The following is a 14,542-nucleotide window of genomic DNA, read 5'->3' on the forward strand; positions in this document are numbered from 1 at the left end:
AACCGTGAGATCATGACCTGAGCCGAAGCCAGGCACAACTGACTGAGCCACCCAGGCGCCCCTAAATGTTTATTTATTTTTGAGAGAAACAGACAAAGCATTAGCGGGGAGGGGCGGAGAGGAGGAGACACAGAATCACAGAATCGGAAACAGGCCCCAGGCTCCGCCAAGCTGTCAGCACAAAGCCCGACTGGGGCTCGAACTCACAGACTTAGAGATCATGGCCTGAGCCACCCGGGCCACTCCTTAGCACCTAAAAATCTTAAAGTAGGGCATGCTAGACTTTTTTTTTTTATTATTATTGACTAAATTTCACTTTTTGGGGCGCCTGGGTGGCTCAGTTGGTTGAGTGTCCAACTTCGGCTCAGGTCATGATCTCGCGGTTCATGGGTTCGAGCCCCGCATCAGGCTCTGTGCTGACAGCTCAGAGCCAGGAGCCTGTTTCAGATTCTGTATCTCCCCCTCTCTCTGACCCTCCCCTGCTCGTGCTGTCTCTCTCTGTCTCTCAAAAATAAATAAAAAACATTTTAAAAATTAAAAAAAAGCATTGGGGAAATTACTGTGTACAGCTCTCATTTTGACATTGTAACATGATTGTAGTGATATGTATCACATTGTGTAATTATAGTACAATATTATCATCTGTATTCATTATGCCCTGCATTGGATCTCTGTGGTTTATTCCCTACTCCTTACAAGTTTGTACTTTGAAACAGACACGGTCTAATCCCGGCATCTCCGGCTAATCACTTTTTCCTCTCTAGTCATTTTACAGGTTTGATTTGTTTTCAAATCCCACATATAAGTGAGGGCACACAGTACGCGTCTTGCTGTCTGACTTCTCAGCACCTGTCCATGTTGTTGTAAATGGCAAGGATGTCTTCCCTCAATGTTACATTGTGTATATGTCCTACACCTCTGTTTAAAAAGATTTTATTATCAGTTTGTCTTTACACCCAACGTGGGTCTAGAACTCACAACCCCGAGGTCAGGAGTCACACACTCCATCAGCTAAGCCAGCCAGGTGCCCCTGTACTCCATCTTTTTATCCGTCCATCCATTGATAGATATTTGTCGTTTCCATATCTCGGCTCTTGTGAATAATGCTAACAAGTATGGGTGTGCAGAGGTCTCCTTGAAATCCTGTTTTCACTTCATTTGGGTGTATTCCCGGAACTGAAATTGCTGGGTCATATGGAGTTCCATTTTTAATTTTTTGAGGAATCCCCGTATTGCTTTCCATAGCAGTTGGACCAATTTACATCCCCCTACAGTGAACAAGGTTCGTTTTTGGTTTTAGTTTTCACCACATCGTCACAAGCACCTTTTGTCTCGTCTTTTTTTTAAGTTTACTTATTTTGAGAGAGAGAGAGAGAGAGCACGTGTGCGTGCCCCATTAGGAGTGAGGCCGAGAGAGAACCCCAAGCAGGCTCCGCACTGTCAGCGCAAGACGCAGGACTCAGTCTCGTGAGCTGGGAGATCATGACCTGAGCCGAAATCAAGAGTAGGACTTGTCGCCACCTGGGCCACCCAGGCGCCCTCTTCTTGATGGTGGCCGTTCTGACAGGTGTGAGGTGAAATCTCACTGTGGTGTTAGTTTGCGTTTCCCTGGTGACTGTGACATTGAGCATCTTCTCATGTGCCTGTTGGCCATCTGGATGTCCTCTGTGGGGAAATGCCTGTTACTTTTTCTGCCCATGTTTTAATCAGATTGTTTTTGTTGTTGCTGTTAGTAGGTTGCGTGAGTTCTTTATGTATTTTGCATATTAATCCCTTATCTGATACGTGGCTTGCAAAAATTGTCTCCTGTAGGTTGTCTTTTCACTTTGTTAATTGTTTCTTTTAAGGTATTTATTTATTTTTGAGAGAGAGAGAGACAGAGCACGAGTGTTTATATACTATTCTAAAAAAGAGTTCCACTTTTCTAATGCCGACTGTCCCTTAATCAGACTTTTTTGTATTTGTGTCCTTCTGTTTCCACTTGAGGAACTCTGTTCAGCGTTTCCTGTTGGGCAGTTGAGTGACCATGAGCTTCCTCAGTGTTTGTCTGAGCAAGTCTGTCCTCGCCTTCGCATCTGAAGAGTATTCCTGGCTGGCAGGTTTTGTCTCCCAGTATTTTGAGGATGCCGTTTCACTCTCTCCTGACCTCCAGAATTTCTGCTGAGGAATCTGCTGATCCTCTGAGGGAGGTTCCTTTATAGGTTACTCCCTCCGCCTCCACCCCCCCCCCCACGCCTTTAAAATTCTTTCTTTATCATTGTCTTTTGACAGAGTTGTTGTGATGTGTCTTGGAGAAGGTCCTTTTGCTGTGAGATGATAAGGTGTTCTGTTAGCTTCATGGACTTTTAAATTCAGTTTCTTCCCCAGGTTCGGGGAGTTTTTAGCTATTGTTTCTTTAAATACAGTCTCCGTTGCCCTCACCGTCTCTCGTCTCTTTCTGGCATACTTGTTTATCTGGTGTTGCTTCCTCTAATGGAGTCTGATCATTCTTGTAGGGTTTTATGTGGGTTTTTTTTTTCCAGAATTTATTTAAGTTTATTTGTTTTGAGAGAGAGAGAGAGAGCACCTGCACATGAGCAGGGGAGGGGCAGAGAGAGAAGGAAAGATAGAGAACCACAAGCAGGCTCTGCACTGCCAGCACAAGGTCCGACGTGGTACCGAACTCACAAACCATGAGATCATGACCTGAGCCAAAATCAAGAGTCAGACCCTTAACCAACTGAGCCACCCAGGTGCCCCAGAGATTTTATTTTTTAAGTAATCCCTACACCCAACAGGGGGCTCAAACCCACAACCCCAAGATCAGGAGTTGTGCACGCCACCCACTGAGCCAGCTGGGCACCCCAGCTCTCCTGAATTCTTACAAATCAGATCACAGTCTTGTGCTTTTGGGTTTAGTTGGTTGCTGGAAAATTGTCATTTGCTTTTTGTGATGCGATATTGCCGTGATTTTTCTGGCGTTTGATGAGAAGTATCCCAGCCCCTGCCCTTGAAGTAGAGACCCTCTTCTTACTTGGGTAAGGTTCTGTTTACTTTGATTCTAATCTAATGGTTCAACAGGTGGGCCCCTCGGAGCCTTTCTTTTGTTTTCCAGAAGGTGGCGCTAGGGCACAAGTCTTGGTCTCTCTTGCCTGAGCTGCCTTCCTGCTAAGGTTGGGAGCCTGTGAAAAAGCAGGTTGAGAAAACAGGTGGCACAAAGTCGGGGGATGCACGTGCTTAGCGCTGTGGCTTTGGGTGTGTCCCCACCGTGGGAGGAGCCCCGGGGCCCCCAACAGGGCAGACGCCGGAGCCAGTTCCTTCAGTTCTGTGTGCATGCTTCCCCTCCCCAGCCTAACCCCAGCCTCCCCTCTGGTCTTGGCACTCTCTCCTCCGAAACGGGGGTGTTGCTGAAGAGCAGAGACCCCTCCAGTGCAGCCGGCATGCGGACTTTCACTGGCCCCTTTGCTGCCCACCTCCTCCGCTGCCACCGCACGGCAGCCGCCTCCAGGCCCCCGCCACCCACCCTCCTTGCACAGAAGGATGAGTCTGGTGTCCTGGTGGGCTGTGCAGGGGTGAGAGAGGAAAGGACCGACTGCTGTCCCCACCCTGCTAATGCCACTCTGGTTGTAAAATCTTGCGTGGGTTTATACATGTGTACCTGCTTCCCGCGTGGGAGACGCAAGCTGTCCCTCACCCAGAAAGCGCGGACGCTGTGCTGCTGCCGTGGCGTCCCTGTGTCTCCGCAGGTCCTGGCAGTGGAAGGACTTGGTGAGTGCACAGTGGCAGGCTGGCAGCGCGCACTCACCATCCCCCTCCCACCCGGTGAACCCCACTTCAGCACCGTGCTCCGTCACCCACGTCCAGTTGATGGGACAAGGGGCTGGCCCAGAGGTGGAGAAAGCCCTGGCATTGCAGGGAGCTGCGTGTGACAGCCTTCGCTCTGGCGTCAAAAGGTTTCTGGACGGTCTTTTCCCATCGTCTCTTCATTCCTTGATACTGCAGACGGGACCAGGCTCACTGCTCCGTGTCCTAGAGCAAACCTCAGAATCCAGGTGGATGTTCAGGACAGGACAAAGGTCCATCCCGCCTCTGTCCCCCACCCGGGTGGGCTTGTGGCGTCTTTGTCAGCTCCCGCTGCTCTCACTGAGGACGGTTGTGGGGGGGGGGGGCTTAGGGAGCAAATGCTTATTTGTCTCTTTCTGGAGGCTGAAATTCCGAGACGAGGTGCAAGCGTGTTTGGATCCTCAGTGAGGCCATTCTTCCCGCTTCTCAGACCGCTGCCTTTTCCCCCTGTCTCCTTCCCCGTGAAGACAGATCACCTCTCTGGTGTCCCTTCTAAGAAGAGACAGGTCCCATGCAAGAAGACTCCATGCTTATGACCTGATTGTCACCCAGAGCCCCCCCTGCCGACAGCCTCACCTCGGGAGTTAGGGTTTCCACACGTGAACTTTCGGGAAACACATTCAGTCCATACAAGCAGGATACTGCAACCCAGTTGTTCGTACTCCTGGCTACTCGTTGGCCCCCTCGGGATTAAAAATAATTCAGAGGGGCGCCTGGGTGGCTCAGTCAGTCAAGAGTCTGACTTCGATTCAGGTCATGATCTCGGATTTGTGAGTTAGAGCCTCACTTGGGGCTCTGCGCTGACAGTGAGGAGACTGCGTAGGATTCTCTCTCTCCCCCTCTCTGTCTGTCCATACCCCACTTGCACGTGCTCGCTCTCGGTCTCTCTCAAAATAAATAAACAAAAAAATAGTTAAGAATTCTGGTACACAGAAGTGACAAATCTGGCCCTGAGGATTTCCTTTTAAGACTCTTTTTGGGGCACCTGGGTGGTTCAGTTGGTTAAGCATCCGGCCTCGGCTCAGGTAATGATCTCACAGTCTCTGGGTTCGAGCCCCACGTTGGGCTCTGTGCTGACAGCTCAGAGACTGGAGCCTGCTTCGGATTCTGTGTCTCCTTCTCTCTCTGCCCCTCCCCTGCTCGTGCTGTCTCTCTCTGTCTCTCAGAAATAAATAAAACACACACACACACACACACACACACACACACACACACATTAAGACTCTTTTTAAATTATGGATTCCGTTTTTTAAAAGAGTTCTAGAACTAGTCAGGTTCTCTCATATCACGTGAGTTTGGGTTGTGGGTTCAAAGACATAGCCCGTCTCCCGTGTTCCCTTGTTGCCCCCCGAGTGGCTGCAGGGTCTGTTTCACGCCTAACATTGGCAGTGTTCGTCTTCTCTCCGTGTGTCCTTGTTTGTCTGGCTGGAGGTTTGTCACCTTCCTTGATCTTTGCAGAGAATCAGGTTTTTTTGTTTGTTTGTTTCATCAGTTTTCTCTGTTTTTCTGTTTAACTCTTGACTTTATTATTTTTTCTTTCTGTTTTTATTTTAGATTTATTTTTCTTAAGGTGTAAGCCACCGACCGAGCCATCCAGGGACCCCTTCAATGCATTTTAAAGATTTTTTTTTTGAAACTTCCTCTTTTGACCTGTGGGTTGCATAGAAGGATGTTGTTTTATATGCAAGTTTTGGAGATGTTCCTGTTATCGACCTAGTCTGATCCCAGCATAGTCAGAGGACACACTCAGTGTTGTGACTGTCCTGTGGCCCCCGTACGCTCCGTCTAGGGAGGACCTCGTGGGCCCTTGGGTGTGCGTCCTACCGTACGGCAGGTGTCTGCAGGTGTCCGTCAGAGCTGTGGGTTGATGGTGGTGTCCTTTCACATATCTGCTGATTCTCTGCCTGGTAGTTCTGTCAGTGGCTGAGAGAAATACATGAAGTCCCCAAATGTAATCATCGGTTTGTTTATTTTCTCTTAAATTCTTTTTCTTTTTATGGGACGTGTGGGTGGCTCAGTTGAGTGTCCGACTTTGGCTCAGGTCATGATCTCACAGTTCATGAGTTCAAGCCCCACGTCGGGCTCTGTGCAGCCTGGACCTGCTTTGGATTCCGCGTCTCCCTGTCTCTGCCCCCCCCCCCAAACTCATGCTCGCTCATGCTCTCTCTGTCTCAAAAATAAACAAAATTTTTTTTAATTCTTTTTCTTCATATAGTTTGAAACTGTTGTTTTGTGTATCCACGTCGAGGATTGCTGTGTCTTCTTGGTGCATTGACCCTTGTGTCCTTATGTAATGCCCTTGGTGACTTTCTTTGCTCTGGGAGCAGAAGACACTCCACCTGATAGCAATACAGGCACGCCTCCCTTTTTTTTTTTTTTCTTTTTTAAGGAGATAGAGGTGTGTCCAGGAGACAGCCCAGTTAGCAGCAGGCAGGTATTTAATCGGGTACTGTATCAGGAATTACAGTGAAGGTTGCAGAGTGACAGAGGGTGACCACGCTGATCCTGGGGGCTGTGGAGTGACGTGTAGACTTGTCGAATCAGTTTGTTCTATGCCTGAAACTAACATAACATTGTATGTTAGTTGTATTTCAATAAAAAATCTTATTTTATCTTATTTTTTAAAGAAGGAAGGCTTTTTTCTCTATTATTTCCCAATGTTTGTTTATTTTTGAGTGAGACAAAGCGTGAGTAGGGACGAGGCAGAGAGAGAGGGAGGCACAGAATGTGAAGCAGGCTCCAGGCCCCAAGCTGTCAGCACAGAGCCCGACGTGGGGCTTGAACCCATGCACCATGAGATCATGACCTGAGCCGACGTCGGATGCTAAACCGACTGAGCCACCCGGGCGCCCCTTCAGTAAAAAAAATTTAAAGGCCAGAAGCACATGAGAAGATGCTCAGCGTCAGTAGCTGATGGAAAAATGCAAACTAGTAACACACTGACCAAGTAACTAGAGTAATGATCCCAGAAGCAGGTTCATACATGTGTGGGAATTTGGGCTGTGACCCAGGTGGCATGTCCTGTTGATGTAACGAACTAGAGACTGTCCAGCGTTGCGTAAGGTGATAGTTTGATGGGTGGATATTTACACGCAGGCCTGTCGTCTGCCCCAGGTGAAGAGCGTGGAAGAGGAAGCCGTCATCTGGTCCCGGAGCGGCTCTCGGAGGAGGTGCGAATGCGCGTTCCACGGGCAGTGTTGCCGGTAGGTCTGACTTGGTCCGCACCCTCATTCCCCTCAGCAGCGGTGGGCTCTGTCGGGAGGGAAGGAAGGACAGAGCAGTCAGGGGAGGGAGGAAGAGGATGCTGTTTCTCCTCGCCTCCAAACCCAGGCTCCTCACCAGGGGAACGCCGCCCGGCTCCCCGCTCCGTGTCTGGGGATGTGTGAGAGGGCCTGAGCGGCTGTCGGCCCCACAGCGCCTGGGGCTTCATCTCACTTAAGGAGGGAAGAGAAGGATGCTGAACGTTGGAACCAGGCAGTCCTGTGCGGTAAAGGGACATCCCACCAAGACACCCGCCCTGCGCTGTGTCGAGTCGAAGGAGGCCCCCAGGTTCAGCCTGGCCTTCACACTGCCCCCACACCACCAGGAGGCTCGTGGGAGAGGCGCTCGGCTGTTTCACGTGGATCCATGCACAGGCTCCTTGTGGCCACGCCGGGCCACAAGTGATCACCAGCGGGCCACAAGTGATCACCAGTGGAGCCCCCGTGATCACCAGAAATGGGGGCAGCCAGACCCCGGCGGAGAAGGCTCGTCTTGGTCTGCTTTGCTGGTGCCGTGTCTGAGGTCACCTGAGGACACTGAAAGAGACGGCGCTCAGAGCTGCCAGGCAGGCCCCTCCTGCCCGGCCTCTCGGGGCCACCGCCCTGGTCCACGGAAGCCACCGCACGAGCAGTGAGAGCACAGAAACTGAGAAGCACGGGGACGCGGAGTGCACCGTGCGCCATTGCTCTAGGACGGTGGCTTCTTACAATTGCTGATCAATTAAAAATATGTCAGTGTGCACTGGGGGGATCAGGGCAGAGGGGTGCCCCGCATGCGTGATGTGAGGCGGAGAACGGGCGGGGAAGGAGAGAGACCACCGGCAGTCACGGCTCAGGTCGCCCTTCTGCCTCCGCGCCCTGCACGCTGTCCCTCCCGATGCGGTTCTCCCACTCCAGCAGGCTCCCCAGGCCTCAGCCCTCCCACTGTGACACTGAGGAGGACAGTTGTAGAGACGCGTGCACGTGCTCCCAGGTCCCTGTACAGACCACGACCCTGATCTCTGTGCAAGTCGGAGCCCCAGGGGTGCCTGCGTGGCTCAGTCAGTTAAGCATCCGACTTCAGCTTAGGTCAGGATCAGGTCATGAGTTCGAGCCCCATGTCGGGCTCTGTGCTGACAGCTCAGAGCCTGGAGCCTGCTTCTGATCCTCTGCCTCCCTCCCTCTCTCTCTCTGCCCCTTCCCCCCACCCCCAAAAATAAATATTAAAAAAAAAACCCCACAAAACCTCATGTCTCTCCAAAAAAAAAAGATCTAGAGACCAAAAACACTGTGACAGAAATGAAGGTGTGTTGGTCGACTGGACACGGCTGAAGGAGGAGCCTCTGTATTGGAGATTCACCAACAGAAGCTTCCGAAACTGTAAACCGAACAGGAAAAAAAAAAAGAAGAAAAGAAAGGAAGAAAAGACTGGATTAACCCAGACCAGAGTATCCAAGGACTGCGCACAGAGGGGTAGCATATGCACAATGAGATTATCAGGAGAAGAAAGAAAGAGACAGAAGAGAAATAGAAGTAATGACTGAGAGTTTCCCCCAAATTAACACCAGACACAAACCACAGAGCCAGCAAGCTCAGAGAAGAGCAAGCAGGAAAACATCAAAAATAAGCAAACCAAGAAAACACCCAACAACCCAATAACAAAAAAATCCCCCCAAAATGTAGCATTTTCAAACTAGAAAGAGAGTAAGAAAGTCTTGAAGGAAGCCAGAGGAAAAAGCACCTTACCTCTAGAGGAGCAATAAGAATTGCATCTGGCTTCTTGGAAACCATGTAGACAAGAGAATGGAGTGAAATGTTGAAGGTTTGAGGAAAAAAAAAAACCACCGACCTAACATTCTGGACCCTGAGAAACGATCCTTCGAACATCAAGAAGAAGACTTTCTCAGACAAAAATGGAGGGGGTTTTGTTTCCGGTACATCTGTCTTGCAAGAAATGGTACAAGAAGCTCTTTAGCGAGAAGGGAGGTGATGTGGATCAGAAACTCGGGTCTACACGGGGAAAGGCAAAGCACCGTAGCAGGAGTCGGTGAAGGTAAAAATAAAAAGCTGACATCGTGATGTTCGCATATGAGCTAGCCAGTAACAGTTTGGAGTGGCCATAGCAGTGGTGGATTGGGGCTGCGTTTGCCTGTGTCGGTGTGTGTGCGTATGTGTCTGTGTGCGAGTGAAATGAACCGAGTGACACAAGGAGGGCAGGGATGGGGTGAGGCTTATTTTATGATAAAATCCTCCCGGCCCTCACCTGTCACCCCCAGTTTTAAGCTGTTGCTGGGGTGTGAGGCCTGGAAGGGAGTCTCGGTTTGTAGTAGGCACATCAGTACTACCGCTGTCCCTGACCCTCACGGTCCAGAAGGTGAAGTTAGCCATGTTCCCTGACGGCCTCTGGATGTCTGTAGGCTCAGGAATGCCCTCCTTCAGCAAAGCAAACACCGTAATTGCAGTCATGAGGCCCGGCTTCTGGCACCGCAGAGTCACATTCTCTCCTGGTGTCACCCTAAGGCCCATCTGAGTCAGGAAGGAGGTTTAGGTAAGCTTCCTGGAAGAGAAGGAGGATCAGAAATAATGGGGGAGGTGCCTGATGGGCTCAGTTGGTTGAGTATCTGACTTGATTTCAGCCCAGGGTTGTGGGATCAAGCCCTGCGTTGGGCTCTGCGCTGAGCATGGGTCCTGCTTAAGATATTCATGCATATTCTCTCTCTCTCCCCCCTCCCTCCCCCTCCCTCCTTCCTTCCCTCCTTCTCTTCTTCCTTCCTCCCTCCCTCCTCCCCTCCCTCTGTCCCTCCTCGGCTCCCTCTTTCTCTTCCTCCCCTCCCTCTCTCTCCCTCCCCCACTCTCCCCCACTCTATCTCTCTTTTAAAATAAAAATAAAAAAGAAGTAATGGGGAGAATAGGGCACGCAGGTGGCTCAGTTGGTTAAGCCTCCCACCCTTGATTTTGGCTCAGATCATGATCTTGTGGTTCGTGAGTTCAAGCCCCGTGTCGGGCTCTGTGCTGTCAGCGTGGAGCCTGCTTGGGGTTCTCTCTCTCCCTTTCTCTCTGCCCCTCCCCCACTTGCGCACACACTCGCTCTTGTTCTCTCAGAAATAAACTTAAAAAACAACAGGGAGAAGCTCAGGGCCCCCCACATCCCTGATGTCCTTGAGGGTCTTTTCTTGGGCGTATGAACCAAAGGTACCAGACCCAGCTCTGCCCAGTTGTGGGCAGAATCTTGCATAGAGGAGCCAGGATTTCTCCAGGTAAAACCAGAGTTCTAAGATTGCTCCTGCTGTCCTGCAGCCTGTGCATGGGAGAGGAGGTCAGCCCGTGCCCTCTCTTCTGAGTGGGAGGGACGGATGGGTCGCGCCAGACTCTTCCTGAGACACTTCCTTCTCTCACCTGTAACCACAAGGACATCGCTGACTAGTGAGCACTGAGGGCGGGGCGGGGGGGGGGGAAGCCTCTGTCAGCAGTATTAGCAGGTGCATCTCCCAGCATCTTGCTGACGCAGATGAACGAGGGGGACTCCAACCATTCTTCCTGAGAGATCCACGGACACCGTGGACTTGGAGGGTAACAGGGTACTTGCATTGCTGAGGATAAATTCTACATTCCCGACTTGCGTCCAGTATCTCAGGGTCACGTTACTGTTGGCAGGCACGGCAAAGCTGGCCCACGCACTGGGAAAGCGTTTGGGGAGTGTCCCTGGGAAGAAGCAGAGCCCAAGGTGGATTTGATGAACTCACCGGTTGTCTGGAAGCCCTTTGATGAGATCTCCCCTCACACCTGCAGAGTGGTTCTCATCCAGAAAACGAGAGACAGCAGGTGTTGGAAAGGATATGGATGGAGAAAAGGGGACCCTGTGCACCGTTGGCGGGAGCGTAAGCAAGTGCAGCCACTGCAGGAAACAGCGTGAAGCCTCCTTGGAAAATTAAAAATGGAACTACCTGGTGATCCAGCCATCCCACTTCTGGGAATATATCTGAAAATAACAAATACTAACTCAAAATGATCACTGTGCCCCTTCTTTGCTGCAGCGTTATTTACAACAGCTAAGACATGGAAACAACCTGCCCACTGGTGAGTGAGTGGGTGAAGAAAATGGGTGCGTGCATGTGTGGTGGAATATTATTCACCCACAAGAAAGAAGGAAATACTCCCCCGTGTGTCAATATGGATGGATCTGGAAGCATGATGCTAAGTGAGATAAATCAGACGGGCAAAGAAACACTGTATGATGTCATTTATATGAGGAATCTAAGAAAAGAGGGAAAAAGAAAGAAAGAAATTGTAGACACGGACAGCAGATTGATGGTTGTGAAAGTGGCATGGATGCAGGTGGTCACAAGGTCCAAACACCAGTTACAGGATTGGTCTTGGGGATGTGATGCACAGCGTGGTGACTCTGGTGAACTGTGCTGTGTGTTGGAAAGTTACTAAGAGGGGCGCCTGGGCGGCTCAGTCAGTCGAGCATCCGACTTCGGCTCAGGTCATGATCTCATGGTTCGTGAGTTCAAGCCCCGCATCGGGTTCTGTGCTGACCGCTCAAAGCCTGGAGCCTGCTTCCGATTCTGTGTCTCCCTCTTTCTCTGCCCCTCCCCGCCCCAAAAAGAAATAAAAACATTAAATTTTTTTTTAAGTTGCTAAGAGAGATCTTAAAAGTTCTCATAACAAAACAAAAATAAATTTGTAACTGGGTGGTTATAGAAGTTAAGTACGTTTATTGGGGTGATTATTTCCTGATTATAAAATTTTGAATCATTATATTGTGTACCTGAAACTAATATGTAGTACAATTATATTTTAAAAAAAAAAAGAGGGAGGAGCCACTGCCCCTTGAGACCTGGAGAGGAAATCAGGGCTGTGGGGCGAAGGTGGAGGAAATCACCAAGGAGCACTCACCACTGGACTCCCTGCTGCCATGGCCAGCGCACAGGCCTGCAAGAGAAGCGTCCGTGAGACCTCCGCCCCCACCGGGAGCCCGTCCCAGTGCCCCCTGGGGGGCTGCCGCTCTGACCGGGCCTGGTGGGCAGGCCTCTGGGGGTTCTCCTTTCCCCAGGCTGGACTCTGGCTTCCGCTCTGCCCTCCGCTCCTGCCCCTTTTCTCCCAGAAGGTCTCCTGCATGGCTTGCTGTGGGAGCCCGTGTTCTACTATCTTGGTCACAGTCCAGGAAGAAGGCAGGACCATGCAAGAGATCGGTGAGCCTGGGGGCAGCTGATCTCGGTGCCCTGTGTGGGCCTGGGGGCCTCCGGTCTTCTCTGCAGTAAGAGCATCCCCTATGGGGGGGCGCGTGGGTGGCTCCATCTGTTGAGCCTCCGCCTCTTGATTTCAGCTCAGGTCATGATCTCACACTTTGTGGGTTCGAGCCCCTCATCGGGCTCTGATGCTAAACGTGTGGAACCTGCTTGGGATTCTTCCTTTCTTTTTCCCTGTCTGTTCTGAGTTTATAAAATGAATAAACTAAAAAAAAAAAAAAAAAGAGTCTCCCCCGTAAGGAAGGCTTTCTTGGTGCCTTGGGTGGCATAAATTAAGACAGAAGCAGTGTGGTCTGAAGTCAGGGTTTATAATGTACCTCCTGCCACGAGAGACACGTCACTCCCTGTGAGCAGCTGGAAGGCAGGGACTCCGTCTTCACGTCATGAGCCTCCCAGTGTCTGCACGGTGGGTCCTGGCACATAGTAGGATCTCAACGGATGCACACTGACTGGCGGACAACATGCCCAGTGCAGGTACAGCTCAGATTTTCTAAGGAGCGTGAAAACCACGGCCTCTTAGCACTGCTTAAATCATATCTTAATCTTCAAGGCCCAGAAAATGACAGGCTTTTCCAGGGAAAAACTGGCTCCGTGCGCGACTCTGAGTGGCGCTGGGTCCTCCACTGAATCGTAATCTGAAGATGACGATGCCCGCTCGTTCATCTGTGCTCTTGGCACCGTTGAGACCCCCACACCCATGCAGCCGGAAGGGTCCACAAGCCCTTCGGTGGGGAAGAGCTGTGAGGACGGCCTCAGCCTGTCGGGCTGAGAGGCTCCTGAGCGCACCGCCTTCTCCGCTGGGTGTCTGCACCCTCATTTCTCCAAGCAGGACAGAGTTGGCTGCGTAGCACCCCGAAGCGGGTCTCAGCGACACGCCTCGGTCCTCCGCCGCTGGCACAGGAGCTGTGTTTGTAGTACCCCCTACAGACATCCGGCTGTTCTTGGCACTGGCTCCACATGGAGCGCCATGGAGACAGACAGTGACATCACAGTGGTGGGCTGTGGGGTCCCCCACAAAAATGAGAACAGTAAAAAAACCTCTGCATCTGGGCTGCAACAAAGAAGCAGCAGAAAGCCTGAGAGCTCAGAAGCCAGGCATGACCTCAGAGAAAAGCCAGGGTGGCACCCCTGAGCTGTGGCACTGCGCCCCCCAGTCTGGAGCAGCCCCCGTGGGGGAAAGGACGGGAGAACCCCGGCAAGCCTCACACCATGGGCATGTGCAGGCTTTGCCAGCAAGAACCCCACAGAATTCCCCTGACAAGGATCCACGGGGGCTTCCGGGGACAGGAGCTGGCCCTGCAGTGGGCCCTGCCCCCAGGAGCCCCACTTGCTGGGGTGCCCAGTCCCTGGAATTGGGACACCACCGTGCCTGGCCAGGGCGGCCGCTGCTCCGCACCCCGCCCTTGGGTCCAGAGTGGAGGCTTTGCCCACTCCGGGTCCTCCTGCTGTGTTGAGCCCCAGTCTCCTTGTACCTGCAGCTGTGAGCTCCTCCCCCTGGGTGGGGCTGGGACCTGAGCTTGCCCTCCCCAGAGCGGGTCTCAGCCACACCTGCTGCACCATGTCGTCCAGGGCCATGCTGCTGCACCCCCTCCCCAGCTGGAATCCCTGCACATGCCCGGCACCTCAGATGCCACCGAAGCCGCCTGCAGGGGAAAGCGTCCCCACCTAACCCAGCCCAGAAAGGCTAGAAGAGGTGACCACTCCCTCAAATGTGCGGATATCCACGTGGGGCCACTAGAAGCATGAAGATGCAAGCAGATGCCACCACCAGGGAAATTTTCCAGGAAGAGGCGCCAAAGAAACTGAGAACTACTGGTGACCTGAGAAAGGATTTAAAACACCCTCTGCATGCAAGAGGACCCATGTTGGCATCTCCGGAGAGCCATGCACGGATAAAACAGCCCTCCTAGCCCCCCGACTGCACAGAGCCTGGTCCCTGCAGAGAGGCCAAGCCTCCAGGACAGACCCTTCCCTGTTGTGAGGACCATGTGGGGTGGGCGCGGTGTGCGTGCTTGGAGTGTTGACCTAAGGCTGCGTAAAGGGCAAGGAGCCACACCACATGCCAGCCTTGTGCCTGCGTGACTGTGCAGAGCAGAGGGAGCAGGTGGGGGGCGAGGACCGGGTCTCCGTGGACACCGAGGGTGCCTGCGTGACTGCTTGGAGTAGAGGGAGCTGGTGGGGGGGCGAGGACCGGGTCTCCGTGGACACCGAGGGTGCCTGCGTGACTGC

The 14,542-nt window shown here is 52.0% G+C and overlaps 1 protein-coding gene and 1 long non-coding RNA gene across 2 annotated transcripts in view; one reads left to right on the forward strand and one right to left on the reverse strand.

The window, feature by feature from the left end:
- Positions 1 to 6,242: 6,242 nt before the first annotated feature.
- The window catches only part of LOC115280071 (T-cell-interacting, activating receptor on myeloid cells protein 1-like), an 18,970-nt gene continuing 10,670 nt past the window's right edge, over positions 6,243 to 14,542 (reverse strand). The window contains exons 7-13 of the mRNA XM_029924742.1: positions 12,631 to 12,726; positions 11,961 to 11,996; positions 10,458 to 10,763; positions 9,325 to 9,618; positions 7,162 to 7,619; positions 6,767 to 7,074; positions 6,243 to 6,384 (exon numbers count right to left, since the gene is read on the reverse strand). The gene's annotated coding sequence lies outside the window, so the exon portion shown is untranslated. The remainder of the gene's footprint in view (positions 6,385 to 6,766; positions 7,075 to 7,161; positions 7,620 to 9,324; positions 9,619 to 10,457; positions 10,764 to 11,960; positions 11,997 to 12,630; positions 12,727 to 14,542) is intronic.
- LOC115280139 overlaps positions 6,928 to 14,542 on the forward strand; it is a 26,016-nt gene continuing 18,401 nt past the window's right edge. The window contains exon 1 of the long non-coding RNA XR_003903685.1: positions 6,928 to 7,025. This is a non-coding gene — a long non-coding RNA (uncharacterized LOC115280139). The remainder of the gene's footprint in view (positions 7,026 to 14,542) is intronic.

Source organism: Suricata suricatta, chromosome 16 (assembly GCF_006229205.1).
Source record: "Suricata suricatta isolate VVHF042 chromosome 16, meerkat_22Aug2017_6uvM2_HiC, whole genome shotgun sequence".
Classification (NCBI taxonomy): Eukaryota; Metazoa; Chordata; class Mammalia; order Carnivora; family Herpestidae; genus Suricata; species Suricata suricatta.